Genomic DNA, 16,226 nt, shown 5'->3' on the forward strand with positions numbered 1-16,226 from the left:
AATGCATTTCTGCATTCGTCACATCTGAGCGGCGCATGCATAAAGCCAAATTCATACGTCATCTGCCCAGAGTTGCTTCCGTGTGCAACAGTGAGCGCAAGCTAGATTAAATTGATTATTATGTTTTAAATGTGGTTATTTTTCTTACAAAAACACATTGATTCGCTACAGGAGGCCTTTTTTCACCCCACGGAGCCGTGTGAGACACTTTTTTTTTTTAATGGATGGGTGCTTTTTATTTCACTTCTTTTGGACTGAAGCACTACAACACCCACTAAGTGGCATTGTACATTAGCTTAAAAGATCAAAGACAATTTTTAATATAACTCCAACTGGATTTGTCTGAAAGAAGAAAGTCATATACACCTTGGATGCCTCGGTGGGTGAGTAATTTATGGCCTATTTTTCATTTTTGGGTGAACTTACCCTTCAATATTTGAAACTGCCAGCTCAAGAGTGTTTCAAGGCTGCATACATAAAGTAATACTTTCAAGGTAAAAGATAAAATAATAAAAGTAAAAAGATAAAAGTAAATCCTAAACAAGAAATATATGCTTATGAAAAAACACAGTGATGAGTGTTAAAATAGCTTGTAGCTCATAGAGCCTCAGACTAACCACAATGACGAGACTTTGATTCTGGTCTCTGGGTTTTCCATCACCAGCATGGGACAGTTGGAAGGAATGTGAATTCCAGCCCCTTTGAGGCCCCTAGTTCAAAGAAAAAACTATTCTGAGGCCCTAAGGAGGCCCCTGTTCATTTCCTTCTCCTCTCTCTCTCTCTCTCTCTCTGTCTCTCTGAGTATTGCTGATGTTGTGTCTACTTTATGTCTTTATCTAAATAAAAGAGGAGTCCCTTTCCTTTGAAGAAATGCTGCGTACCGCGACGGACATCGCCACTCGACTGGAGAGCTCCTCACGAACCCTGCATGTAGAGATGATCAAACAGCTGAGGAAGAACATGAGACAGCCGCGCAAAACTAAATGATTCAGTGGGGAAACCCTCCAACCTGGAAAAAAAAAACAGATAAAAGTGTTATATGGCATGTCACATCTATATTTATCCATAATGTTTTAATAACAGTAAAACAATGCCTTAAACAGTCCATATGTGGACCATTTGACTGCATTTTTTAATATTTAATCTCACTTGCTTACTATGTTTTTAAAAGCACTATTGTCAGTGAATAGACTGAAATGCAAACTATATTTTTTCTCTCTTGTTCGATGTTCATTTTTGTGAGCCATAATGAAAACATAATGGCTTTGTGTACAAGGAAATTTAAAAAATGATCTTGGCAGTGAGGTGACATCTTAAAAGAATACTCTCTTTCCAAGTACAGACAACCCTGCAGCTATGGTCTAGATGTCTTGGGCGCTAGGGAGCAGATGGTGAAAAAAAGACTGAGGGTCTGGGAATTCAGCAAGCATGAACTCTTATACGTTGGAGAGAGGAGAGCAAGATGGAAATGAAAAAGAAAAAGAAAAGAAAAAAAAAACATGGCAGTGATGTCACTGAGAGAAATAAATAAAAACATGACTTGGCAGCTTGAAGCCAGAATCTAAAAGAAATCAGAAAGAAAGAATCTGAAATTGGTGCGACTGAAGAATGTTATTTTAAAATATATTGTGATTACTCGAGTATGATTAAATATACTGTAAGTATACTATTAAAAGTGTATTACTCTGGGTCAGTTGTGGTCACTTTTGCTGTATGTGTATTTTTGAAGGGATTTTCTGTGTGTACAGTATACTGGCAGCTATTATGTTCATAGATACACAGATTGTGTGAAAGAATGAATTTCAGTGACATCAACTAAATACAATACTGAGTGTTGTATATTTATATACTGTTAATGGGGGTTATAGTCATTCTTTATGTGGAATTGCTGAATATGATATTCACTAAAAGTGAATACGAGGGTTTCCAATTTTAAAAAAAAGTACAATTAGAGAAGGTATTTTTTCAAGCCATCCCTCTGCTAGAAATTGCTCGTTGAGAGTGTGAACTCTTTAAATTGTTTAAAAATAAAAGCCCCACAAACAACTGTACAGTAGTGTCATTGAAAAGCCATAGATATTTATGGTGCTTATGTTAGTAAAATGTATGTAAAAATAGCAATGAGACATAATTACTACCTTCTTACTTGTGCATTCATAATTACCGTCTTGTGTGTTTAAGCTGCGTTAGAATTATTAATAATAGACGTCTCTCTCTGTCTCTAAACTGCATTTCAGTTTCACCTTCTGAGTTCTCGCTCCCCTTCAGCATTTATTCATCCACCCTGACCTCTAGCGGAGTTTAACTGCAATAACAATTCAATCACTTGCAATAGGTTTGGCCCTGATTTGACAAGGATCTTCTCCATACGAGTTCGCGAAAGTATCCATTAATCTTGAGTTAATTATGTTGTTGTTTTTAATTGAAAAAGAAAATTCGTTCAGATTTGTTGAACAGACATCGGACAATTTGAAAAGTGGTCAAGCTCGTGAACTTGTGATGTGTTCGCCTCCCTCCCTTTCTGTCTGACATGAAAGTGGGTAGGCGGACTGAGATAGAGATGCTCAGTCTGTAGTAAACCCTGGAAACAGCAGGAGCCAGGTCATGAGTGCATCTAGACACTGTGTGAGACGAATGGAGTTACTCTGGGATATATCTGCTTCTAAAAATACTTCTTTTTCGGATGCGTATGGAGATAAATAATACTTTTGCAGCACGGAATCTGATCTTCCGCTGAACAGGTGCGCAAAACTTAAGCCCATCATCGTGCTTTTTCACGTAGAGAGAAATAAAACTTCAGGGTTGGATAAATATGGAAGAACACTGGATTTATGCTACGAAAAACTAATTTTTGCCAACCCTTTTAATACACGAGATTAAAAAAACTTGTCGAGCACATCTAACCCTAAATACAACCAGCAGAGGATGCAGAGTATGACACCACAACCGAAAAACACAGAAGCCACTGAATTATACGGAAACTGTCGCGTGGAATGCAGATGAAAATATAGAAATGTATTGAAAGTAATTGGCTGTATGATGGAGCGCTTTCAGTATCAGCGGTTCTTCCTGAGGATTTCTCTTCTCTGCACTATCCTATGTGAGTCAGGTAAGTTTCACTTCTGATTTGTTTCACATTTTTCCACAAATATTGCTTAAGAAAGAAACCAAAGAGACTCGTGGAACATGGTACTGTAGCTGGTCTCTAGTCCAAACTGACTATTAATTGTATAAACTGATTTTGACTGCTCATTTCCAAACAAAAAATAAAAAAAAAAAAAAAACCCTTCCTAGCCTTCCTTAATCTGGTTATAATAGCGGTTTTGATGCTGGTCTAAAATGGTCTGTCAACTTAAACCAGTTTTGGTCACCCTAAGCCAGAATCTTTTCTAGAAAAGAGTCTTTAAAAATAAGACACAAAGTTTATATTTGATTGTTTTACTTGTGTATTTTAGGCATTTCCAACGTGCATTGATTAATTTGATCAATTTGATTCATTGTCAGTTAAGAACAAACTGCCTCTGCTTAAAAATCTCAAAACATCCAGTTTAATCTGGTTTTCAGCAGGTCACAATGGGAGACCAGTTTATCTTAAACCAGCAAAACCACCATGAGCTGGTTTAAGATGCAAATACTTTCACATATCCACAGTCAGAGATGTGTAGGCATTAGAATGGCACGCACGATTGCCAGTAAAATTAAATGTCCTCTCCACGGCCAAGCTGGCGCTTAAATCAAGGCAGATTTATTGGGCTTGCTCATCACTCTGCGTTTACGCTCGCACTCTCCACGAGCGCTGCTCGCTGTCAGCAGCAGCTGGACTCTGATGAATGAATATCACTGCGGGCATCTGATGAGCTTGCAGCTGGATGCACTTTACCATCGCTATTTGCATCGGATTTGCTCAAGAACATCCCGAGCTCTGGAAAGTTTCCAGAGTTTAACAGAGATACAAGAAAAAAAGAAGGTCGCCATCCAATTTCAGGTCCGAGGCTTTGATCTAACAGCCTACAGTCTGTATAGTGAAATCCGTCCACCTGCTCTGCTCCTCACAGACTGGAGAGCGGGTGCGCTGTTATCGCTGTTTGAGCGGCTGCAGAACTGACGCACACGTCACCGTTCCAAACTGGAATTGAGAACGAGCCTAGAATTTCGATGTTCTTTTTTAGTGACATACAAAAATTATCACGTTAACCAGTTGTTCTGTAGTAGCCTACAAAGTAATTGCTACTTAAGAAAAAAAAAATCACTGTAATGAATTAAAATTATAGGTCTACACCTTTTAGTTATAGGGTACATGGTAGGCCTACTAAATGAAACATTTGTAGAGAATAAAACTTTTATTATACAAAATAATATTTTAAAGTAAAATGTGGTGCAATAGTTATATTTATAAGTTCGCTGCGCTTTGAATTTAATTACTGATGAAGACAATTAGACAGTCACCCTTAAACAACATTTTTGCAGTGTAAAAGCTTATCAACCTTTCATAATTTTGTTTAATGAAAATATGAAAATACCAAGTCAACACAGTTTTCCTTGTTTTATATTAAAACTATAAACAAAATTAAATACATTCAGTTGTTATTTTTTTAAATAAATTAATAATGATAATATTAATAATATACTAACTCTTTAAGAAAACGTTAAAAAAAAGTTTAATTTGTTTTAATCTAATTTTGTTTTATCAATTTATTATTATTATTAATTAATTATAATTAATATTTTATTAATTTATTTATTAATAATAATAATAATACAAATCTATTGTGAAGAAATAGAAAACACATTTTCTCTAATTAAACCATATTGCCTGTTGGTTTATGAACACTTTTTCTTTTATTCTAAGCTATAAATGACTATATATTACATCATCACTATATATATATATATATATATATATATATATATATTATATATATATATATATATATATATATATATATATATATATTTATATATATATATATATAATTATATATATATATATATAGATATAATATATATATATATATACATACATATATATATATTATAAAAAATACCAAATTCCTAGCCTCAGAGTAATAATAACTTTGAACTGTATTGCTGTCCATAATATGCTTTAAAAAAAGCAAGAAATGTGCCAGAGGGGAGAAAATATGCTTGGGTGCTTGGGTTTCATATCATGTCCCACTGTACTAATGCCCTGTGGTGCAGACCCTAAATCTGACTTGTTAATGACATGTTGTCACTCGCCCCAGAGTGTGACTCATTGTGCCAGCATGACCCACGGGGAGCTCAGTTCTCACACACAGCAAATGAACTGCTCTCAGAGAGCAACTCCAGCCATGCTACAGCACTCAAATAGCAGGCCTGACACATACTATGTGCAAACACTGTCCTCAGGGTTCTGTAATAATGCCTCCCTCAGCTCAGAGATGAGACCGAAGTGGGCCAGCTTAATGGTGTCTAGCCTCTGTCCTGCAAAGGTGTTCAAACCAAGGTGCAGAGATTACAGGACATCTCCTCTTGGAAAAAGAAGATAATCAGTCATCATTCAGTTAGCCACACTGGTCCAAGTATGATTAAAAATTGTCGGCTTTACACATATCAGGTGTTTGAAGCAATGTTCTTGAGAGCATTTTTTCCTCAGTATATACAGGTAGGTCCAAAATGAAAACTTAAATAGAGAACATATTCTATAAGCAGTATTAATAAAAATCCAAAACATACTATATTCATCATGTGGTCACTATCACATGATTTCAGACATACTACTCACTGAATCTAAATATGCACCTACTTCAATTCAATATAGTATACGAAAAACCCAAAGGAAAAAGATTGCATAGGGCCTGCTCTAATCCGATCTCATGAATGTGCATTTCTTTAAACTGGTGTGCATATGATATGCAATTGTTAGGTTTAGGGGTGTGGGGTAGGCACGTATTATATGTACGCCAAAATATGGACGCCAACAACAGAGGCTATAGCCCCTCCTAAAACTGGCCAAGCAACCACCCATGGCCAACAAAAGTGTGTATCCTCTGCACGCAAAAAAACTGTGCATTAAATGCATGTAAAACGTGCGTATCATATGCACAGTCAGTTTCTGCATATAAATAGCATGTAAAATACAAACAACAACAACAACAACAAAAAACATGATATTGATATGCATTTTCATGAGACTGGGCTCGTCAGTCAGTCAGTGAAAAAACGTCTAGATTTTATTCAGTTTTATTATTTTTGAAAATAAACTACTTTTAAATACAAAAATCTAAATTGACAATTTGTATTTTATTTATGGAATACTAAGTAATTTTATTACATTTCTTTTATCCACATCTTTTTTTTGTGCCCTCATCTTTAATCAAAGTAAAATAGACTGGTGTTTTGAATGATTCATAATATTTTGTAGTTGTTCACTGTTTGTGACGAACTTTCAGCTTCACATTACCCACAGCTACTTCTCTTTTTAAATAGATATAAATATGAATATATATATTTTATGGGATATAAGAGTAAGAGTTATAGGCCTATGTGTTTAGGAAGTGTGATATTTCAAATTCAGCGAAAAGACTCATTTACAACTGATTCGTTCAAACACACTGAGAATGTTTACATGGATAACAATGTGTCCGATTTAAACACGATTAAGACAATACTCTGATTAAGAATCTACAATGTAAACAGATTTTTGATAACCTTAATCCCGCTAAAGTCATACTTGAATTAACCCAAATCGAATTAAGACGTGGAGTATTTATATTTTAGTCGCATTATTGAAGTGCAGTATAGACATTAATCACACTTTTACCATCGTGTAGGACTTTTCGCCGCATTTTGCGACAGGATACACACACGGCAGTGGTCAACTGTTTGATGGCAAACAAAAGAGCATGGCTTCAACAACTACGTCGTCTGTTTGCACGTATAGCATGACAAATAATTAACTGCACTTGAAGCTTTCAGTAAATTAAAAATTAAACACCTAAAACTGTATATGGCTTCATAACGAAGACAAAACTACATGTTTATACTTGAAATTCTGGGTTGGGATGTAGGATGCTGTCACGTGGTGACGTAATGACGTGTGCCCAGTGTTACCAATTTAGCAATTTTGTTGCTAAATTTAGCAACTTTTCACACTACACTAGCATATTTTTATTCCAAAATCACCTAGCAACAAATTTAGCTATTTTTATAATTTATTTGGCAACTTTTATCAACTTTTGATAAGTGACTCAAATGATAAAAAGGCACACATTTTCCATCTAAATTACACAAGAGGAAACGTCTCGGTTACGTATGGTAACCCTCGTTCCCTGAAGGAGGGAATGGAGTTGTCACGTCTGATGACCGACGACGAATTGGGATCTCGTTTAGTCCTCCCGAGACCAATCTTCAAGTGTAAAACTAAACGAGGCCAATGCAAATTGGCATGAGATTATTGCATCCAGTAGGCAGCAGGTGCAGCACATATTCAGTTTTTTGCTGAGGAGCGGTGGTACAGAAGCTATGGCGACGGGACGTGACATCTCCACTCGCGTTCCCTCCATCAGGGAACGAGGGTTACCATACATAAACGAGACGTTTCCTTTCAGTCGGTCACTCTCGACGTCACGTCGGATGATAGCCCCGATGAATTGGGATCCCTAACAAAGGACCATAGCTACTGCCCCTTCCAGTGATTCCTGCGGAAGCCTTCTGTGCCCCTACTTTTTGGCACAGGCCAGATTTACCACAACAAGAAGACCAGCTACTGCCACTATGGCACCTACCAACTCAGTAAGACTGGATAACACTGGAAAATGTACTCATATACACGCGGGACAGGAGTGCTGCGGAAGTCCCATTCTTCCTGAAGGAGGTTTCGGAAGCACTTACACATATGAACAACCGTTTAAGCACATATGGAACGATTAGAGGTGATTGAAACCCTCTTGTAAAAATAGCAGAAAGTCTGCCGGGGAAACACGGGCTCTGAGGGCTATACTGTGGACTACACATATGGGATCCACTTAGGTCTCTACATTTGGAACCCAGTCCTCTAACCGGTTTCTCACAGATTCAAGATCCCCATCGAGTGAGGGGCTGGCGCCGGACGCTCCTCCCACATCTGGCTGCGAGAGGGTACGGAGGAGCTCGACAGGGTCTTCAATTAGGACTCTCTGGAGCGGTTTTAAGCAAGCCGACCCGAAGCTCGGCTTGCTAAAAACTCTCAGTGCTTCTACCCGTTTTGAGGTGAGAAACACAGGAGGATACCAGATCCATACGAAGGCTCATGAGAATCTAACGAACGTGTTAGGGGTTGCCCAGCCCACAGCTCTGGCAGATATCTGCCAGCGATGGCACCACGAGCCAGTGCCCAGGAGGGATGCAACACTTCTAGTTTTGATTGAGCTCGCAACTGATGGGCAGGGCACACACATGTGCCTGATGAAGCCAGGGGTGATGGCATCCACAATCCAGTGGGCCATATTCTGCTTAGAGATGGCATTCCCCTTCAGCCGGCCACTTTGACAGACAAAGAGCTGGTCTGAAGCAAGACAGAGCTAAGCTAGGGCTTGGGTCTGGGCCTCCTCCGGGGGCAGAGCATTTGAGGGCTATGGAGGAACCCTGAAGGGAGTAGTGGGAAACCTTGGGCATAGCCAGGCCGGGGCTTCAGGATTACCTGGGAGTCAGCCAGCCGAAACTCTAGGCACAGATTGTAGACCAAAATGTGTGCAGTCCCCTACCCACTTGATGGAGGGCCAATACAAGCAGGAGCATAGTTTTGCATTGACAGCAACTTCAGCTCGACTGTCTGCAAAGGACAGGCGAATGCGCACATGGCGGCCATTGTAAGTCTGCAAGGCCAAAAGTGCACATGAAATGTGTTCCATTTGGGACAGGGCCACTGATTCAGTCATGATCGGAAAACGCTTGTTTGATTGCTCTGAGACATGCAGGCGCAAGGCTTTTTTTTGTTTTTTTTTAACAACAGACAAATTAACAGACAAAATCGTTTCTTACAATGTGAGTAAATTTAAAAATTAGTTTCTTAAAACGCTGTGTATAAGCAGTATCACACTCACAAAAATGATGCTGTTTTTTAGCTGTAATTACTGAGGCAGTCGGCATACTGTAGGCCTACATTGAGATTTTGGAAACAGTACGCTGCCTCACGTGATATTGCTGAAGTTTAACCATGTGGAATAATTTGCTTGGAAACATTTTTGAGCAAATCAATTACAGTCGATGGATAAGAAGTGATGAAGTGATGATGCGTGTAATTATGATATGATGATTAAAGAAATCGGAATGGGAGTTAATCACCCTGATGAGCGCTTTAATATATAGTTTTAGTTATTTACCATGCAACATAGGGTGGGTCAGTGAGTCCCATAGATAAATTAATAGGCTCTCTTCCCATTAGTTAATTTAAATATTTAATCTCTAGCTCCTGTAAATTCACACACTTGTTCAATAATTTGTCATGGTACACTCAAATCTACAAAGAAAACTTTACAAATAAGCTCTGAGCGTGCGAAACTGCTTACCAGCTCTCTAGCAATCTGAATGTTGGCACTTCAGTAATGAACAAATTTACTATAAGATGATGTAATTTACTTTTATGACTGCCATTTATATGCCAAGTTGTGACGACAAGGACAGTAGAAACAATAATGTAAAATGCCTCCACTTTCCTCATAGATCATATGTTTAATTGTGAAAGGAGCTTTATAGCAGTCGAAATAAACTTTGTATATGCAGGATGTAAAAAGTCTTTCTGTATGCAGCATTAGGATGATCCAAAATCTTACTAGGCTCGTAATAAGGATATCATATATATACAGTATATATATATTATTCATATTATTATATATATTTTCTTTGATGCATTAATTAAATCTTAGTACAAGTATTAGCTGCTAATGTAGTGTATTCTTTTCCACTTTGCAGGTCCTTGTTGCGAGAAGAACTTCATTCACGGACGCTGATAGATGAACTCTTCAAAAGCTCTTTGATGGCTACAAACAAGTGGTCAAGGCCTGTGTACCAAACACCTCTGATGTTGTCATTGTCAAATTTGGTTTATCTATTGCGCCAGCTGATTGATTGTGGTAAGTATAAATTAACTATTTTCGATTATTTTAAAATGTAATATATTCATGTGATTGGTCAAAGCAAAATTGGCAGAAATCATTACTCCAATTTCTAATGTGACATGATCCTTCAGAAATCATTCTATATATGCTGATTTCGTGCTCAAGAAACATTTATTGTTATTATTATTATTATTAATTATTATCAATGTTGAAACAGTTGTGCTGCTTAAATATTATTAGTGGAAACATCCTTAAATAATTTATTTTTAAATCTTGCTGACACAAACTTTGAATTTGATTGGGTCCAGATGGAGCCTAAATTTCACACCTATCCAGACGTCTGTCTTGGTGCAAGGTTATCTAAAGCTTAGCATACTTACAACAGCAATAAATACAAAATGCCAGTAATTATTTTATTATTATTGGGGAACATGGTCCTTGAAGGCTCCAAGTCCATCAGAAAGATTTAAAAGTTATCAAGGTGTCTGTGATCTTTCTGAACCAAAAGCTTTCTGATGGAGCCGCAAAGCCCAGCATCCTGACTCATCTAAATACCCCCACTGCTGTCCTTCCTTCCTTTTCTGCCCAATACACCAGCGACGAGAAGAATCAAAGATGATGACAGACAAATGGTCTGGCTAACTAAGCAGGTGATGTACAGCAGGAAAGCAAATATGTGAAATGGACTGGAGGGGAGGAGAGGGGGGGTGATCTGGCACTGTAATAATTAGAGCAAAGTTGGTTGAAATAGTAAAAATAATTCTATAATAAATATACAAAATAAAATGGAGCAGATAAGCTATAATGGTGGCCAGACTTTTTGTAACTGATTTTGTTTTTAATTTCCGGAAACCTTGGTGGGCCTCTCGCTCAGGAGTGGAATGGGACTATAAACATACGCTGCGAAGCCTTCAGGACTACGACAATGTGACTTCTATCCAGGGTTCCATCAGAACTAATCTGGGTCCCGGATATAGTTTTGTAACAACAAGTGCGTTAGTAAACAATTTATTCTGAGCTAACCCAAACACTCATAAATCCAGTTAATCAAGTTAAATGCAAAGAGAAAATCAAGCCAGAGAAGTAAGATGTTAAGTGTGTAGGCTTTGTAGACTGCCCAGTTTTAAATGCCGAGCTTGGTGCTCCACAGAAGCGCACCAAGCAGTGACATGATCATTAAGGTGTACTGTAGCAATACTGCCATGGGCATTGACATGAAATGAACTGAAATGAAACTCCCACCCTTCGTCCTAGACTGCACCAATGTTGCCTTATGGTGCTAACCAGCCTAGATTCAAGAACTCTCATAGGCGTTCATCATACACTTCAACTGCTGAATCATATTAAAACAACGCTGTTGAAAATACTTAAACTAGCAAAGAAACTCCTTGTAAAAGGCATCATGGAATGATGATAACAGCTTATAAATAATTAACCCCTTATCGAGCTTATATATCGCATTTATTGTTGAGAATTTATTTTTAATTTTTTAATATTTCATTAATCAAATTATTTATCTTAAATGTACCGTATAGCTAGGTATGACTAAAATAACCCAATAACCAAGGATCCTACAATAACCCAAACTGATGTGCATGTAGCAAAATGTAATAATAATAATAGTTTGTTTATTTGGTTGGTTTTGTTTTTTATAAGTAGGGTGGTGGAGCCGATATACCGAAGAGCATGATTAACCAGTAGAAATGATCGGTATAGATTTTTGGACTATCACCTCTATCATTGGTTACACCTTCACGTGACATTGCTGTGTTTTTTAAATATTGTGGTTTAAAAAACACTTGTATTTGTCAAATGCCATCTTTGCAAGTATCCTCTAAAACACAGTAATTCAGGTCTTAAGTGAGAAAGCAAACAGCTGAGAAAGAAAAAACCATGTGTAACAGTATATTGGATCTGGGCGGCTCTTAAAGGGACAGCAGTCTAATAGTCCTGCTGTCTGTCATTCATGTAATCAAACAGAAACAAAAAATCTCACTGCTTTTGACTAAATCACTTTTGTAATCATAATAAGAAGAAATATGTTACACAGTAAAGAATATGCAGTGTTTTTATTAATGATTGATTAATGCTGATAGGTAAGCAGAGTTATTATTTATCTACCATAGTATTTTTTTTCCTGCTGCTTTTGATTAGTTTATTATTCTTATTTAATCTCTGTGACACTTTTACTTGTCTTCAGTGAAATTTTTTTTTTTATCTTCTCTTTTTAGACTAGTATTAGTTTTTTTTGTGATATTGACACACTGGTGAAAAGAATTTGAAATTTCTATGGTATCAAAAAATTTTGATATCATGACTTTATTTAAATCAAAAATAATAAATTATGGTTTTGTGATATACATTGTTAGCGTGAAATAACATTACTCATATTGTGATATGAGATTTGGTCATATTGCCCAATCCTCAGGCTTCCTAATATTCGTTTAGGCTTCGTTTATATCTTTGTGTTATATCCAAACTTGATAATCCAAACCTTGATCATTTTAGGTTTCTCACATTAAAATATAAAATATATATACATAGAAAATAGTAATAAAACATCATATTCCATTGGTACAGGTAATTGTAACAGCAAATATGCAAGTTTTAATGGCTTTGTAGCACATATTAAAATGTGTGGGAAAATTTATTTTGCTTACATTTGTATGATGCATGAAACAATTTCACTGCTATTTCCTGTAAGTAAATTACATCTGATCCAATGAATTTTGGTTGTCCCCTCACCGTGCAGACGGGGAGTTTGCGGTCTGACCCACAGGACCAAAGCCAACATCTTCCACACAGGTTCAAAGTGCCACGCTGGGGTTCAAGCTGCCATCTACAAGCGCTCATGGCAGGCATCGATGTCACTTCTTCCCTTTGACCGCAGAACTGCCCCCCCCAAGATGAAATTCGGCTCGTGGACTTACGACAAAGCCAAAGATCGACCTAGAGCGCATCGAGAACCGGTTGACCTGTATAAGATTACTTGGAGAGAGAAACGGCCGGGGTAGATATCATCAAGGACTGTCGGCAACTAACAACACCAAGAATTACGACGACGCTGCCATGAAGTCTACCTGGAAGAATCCACCTATTTTTTCGCCGTCACTTAGATGCAAAACCTTCTACACCATAAACCTCATCATCCCTGCCTGCTCATCTCCTCCTGCTGACCGTGCGGTCTTCTACCTCCCGATCCAGATTGTGGTGAGAAGATCAGCTGTGTATCTCGGTCCTCACCTAAACTCTGCGATCTTCCTGCTGCTCATCTGCGAAATCATCCCCTCCACTGGCTGTTGATCCCGCTCATTGGCGAATACCTCCTCTTCATTATGATCTTCGTCACCTTGTCCATCGTCATCACCGTCTTTGTGCTTAATGTGCACCACCGCTCGCCCAGCACTCATAAGATGCCCCATTGGGTTCACTCAGTCTTCTTGGATTTGATCCCACGGTGGTTGTTTATGCGTAGACCTTCACCGGACAGCCGTCGCAGACAGAAACTCCTCCTCCTGCAGCAGCAGGGCCAAGGAATGACGTCACGGGTTCTTGGACCGGCAAACTCAACCCTCAGTACATCTACTAGCTGGTTCAGAGGGGAGGACGAGTCCCGCAGACGCTTCTGTTATAAGGACCTAGAACTGGGAACGCTGTCCTCAGCGATCTCACCTTCACTCCAGACCCCTTCACCCTGCCCTCTCATCTCGACTCCACCTCCTCTACAGAAATTTGGCCCCTCCTCTAGACTGGAGTTGGGCCTGGCTTCCAGGCAGCTTGGTGGAAGAGTTAATGTCACAAAGCGGCCTGAGAACATGATGCCAGACAACCCAGGGTTCCCACTGTCCCCCAGTGTTCTGCAAGCTCTGGAGGGGGTTCACTACATAGCAGACCACCTGAGAGCAGAAGATGCTGACTTTAGTGTAAGTTTCTTACAGGTTCTCTGACATGAAAAATAAATTGAATTTTTTTATTATTATTAATTTTACACTACTGTTCAAAAGTTTAGTGTCATTTTTCCCAAATGTTTTTGGAATAAGCACACTGCATTTATTTGATCAAAATACAGTAAAAACTGTAATTTTCTAAAATAAATTACAATTTAAAATATATTTTCTATTTTAATATATTTTAAAATATCATTTATTCCTGTGATGGCAAAATAAAATTAAAAGCAGCCATTTATCCAGTCTTCACTGTTACATGATTCTTCAGAAATCATTCTTATATGCTCATCTAATGCTCCAGAAACACATTTATTATCAAAGTTGAAAACAGTTGTGCAGCTTAATATTTTTGTGGAAGCTGATATTTCAGGAATATTTGATGAATATAAGTTATTTGAAATAGAAATCTTTTGTAACATTCTAAATGTTCTAAATGACATTTTTAATCCATTTAATGTGACTTTGCTAAATAAAAGTGTTAATTACTTCAAAAAAGAAAAACATACTGATTCCAAACTTGTAAACAATATTATATACAATTTAAATTTTTAATAATTTTATATTTAATATTTTTTGATTCATTACTTATTTATAAAATAATTGTAACTTATATGGCTTTTAAGCTACATTAGATCTATCAAATTTGGCACAGAACTGCCTGCTCAGAACAATTTTAAACCTTTGAGCAATGATTTGTCAAGCCAATGTCTAAGTTTATGACAAACTTTTATTAAAAACTAAGAGAGTCACAAATTAAAGAAGTTTGTCAATAAAAACGCATGTATTTGAATGTATAACCATAAATATTATTGTGAAAATGAAAAGTGCCAACTGGAAAAAAGTAACTGACTACACAAAACCACTGAGGTTGATATTTCTAATTTCTTGTTCCTCTTCATAGTAAAAACTGCAGACTAAAGAGATAGAGACAAAGTGGTTTGTGGGTATATATTTGAGTCTGTCGTGGTCCACCCTTCTGATAGGCTTAAAGGGATAGTTTCGTTATAAACTTTACTTTTCTAGTTACATGTTGTTTTATAATCCACTCGATTCTCTTATCTCTCCACACAGGTAAAAGAGGACTGGAAGTATGTCGCTATGGTAATAGACAGAATCTTCCTATGGATGTTCATCATAGTTTGTTTGCTGGGCACAATCGGACTCTTTCTCCCGCCCTGGCTCGCAGGCATGATCTAGAAAACACACTAGTGATTATATTATATGAACAATAAGGACTTCTAATGTTAAGGCTTCCACAGAAAGAACCAGCATGAGGACACAACGCCACTTCTAGCAGGGAACATCACGCATGAGATTGCGTGCTGAGATTTCCCCTGCATGGGGTCAGATGCATGTTTGACATCAGGAATGTGGCATCAAATACCTGACATTTACTTAGGTCAGATATTGAGAGGAAAGCCACAAATTAATGAAACTTGTCTATGAAAACACTTGTATTTGATTGTATAACCTTAAATATTATTGTAAAAAATAAACGTGCCAACTGGAAATAAAACACAAATAAAAGCACTGAGATTGCAATTTCTCATGTCTTGTTACTTTTTATATTAAAGAGTGCACACTAAAGAGATGAGACAAAGTTGTTTGTGGGTATATTTGTGTGTGTTTTACCAAAAAATTGAAATTCTGTCATAATGTCTTTACAGAATTCTGTCTTATATAAAACATGAACAAGATATTTTCAGATTTGTAAAATATATATATATATATATATATATTAGATTATAGATCATATCATATCTGATAAGCACTCAGATATCAGTATAATATTCATATATATATACGATATAAATATATATATATTAATACATGGGAAGTTCCCAAACCATTTTCTCCTTCACAAACCGCTTTTAATGTCCCACAGAAGAAAATTCTTTACTCACAACAGTTGGAATGGAATGGCTGAGAGAGCTCAAGTTATTACCAGAATATCTATTGAAGAAAATTTCCCTTTAATTACATACCATATATAAAACTTTAGCCTTCTCTATGATCTCTCTTGTGCGTGTGTGTATTTGGAATTTACAAGCAACACCCCTTTTAATGTTGTGTGCAAGGATAAAACGCATATTGTGCATTAGTTTCATCTCTTATTCATGGTTTTGGTCTACATATAAACACATTTAATAAGACAGATGTCCAAGATGAATAGTGAAGGAGAGTCCGGTGAAGGAGGATTCAG

General features: G+C 37.2%; 1 pseudogene; it reads left to right on the forward strand.

Moving 5' to 3' along the window:
• The first annotated feature begins 2,583 nt into the window (after positions 1–2,583).
• Positions 2,584–15,477, forward strand: LOC109113401 (annotated as a pseudogene).
• The last annotated feature ends 749 nt before the right edge of the window (positions 15,478–16,226 follow it).

The sequence above is a fragment of the Cyprinus carpio genome, chromosome B20, assembly GCF_018340385.1.
Source record: "Cyprinus carpio isolate SPL01 chromosome B20, ASM1834038v1, whole genome shotgun sequence".
In the NCBI taxonomy this organism is placed as follows: domain Eukaryota; kingdom Metazoa; phylum Chordata; class Actinopteri; order Cypriniformes; family Cyprinidae; genus Cyprinus; species Cyprinus carpio.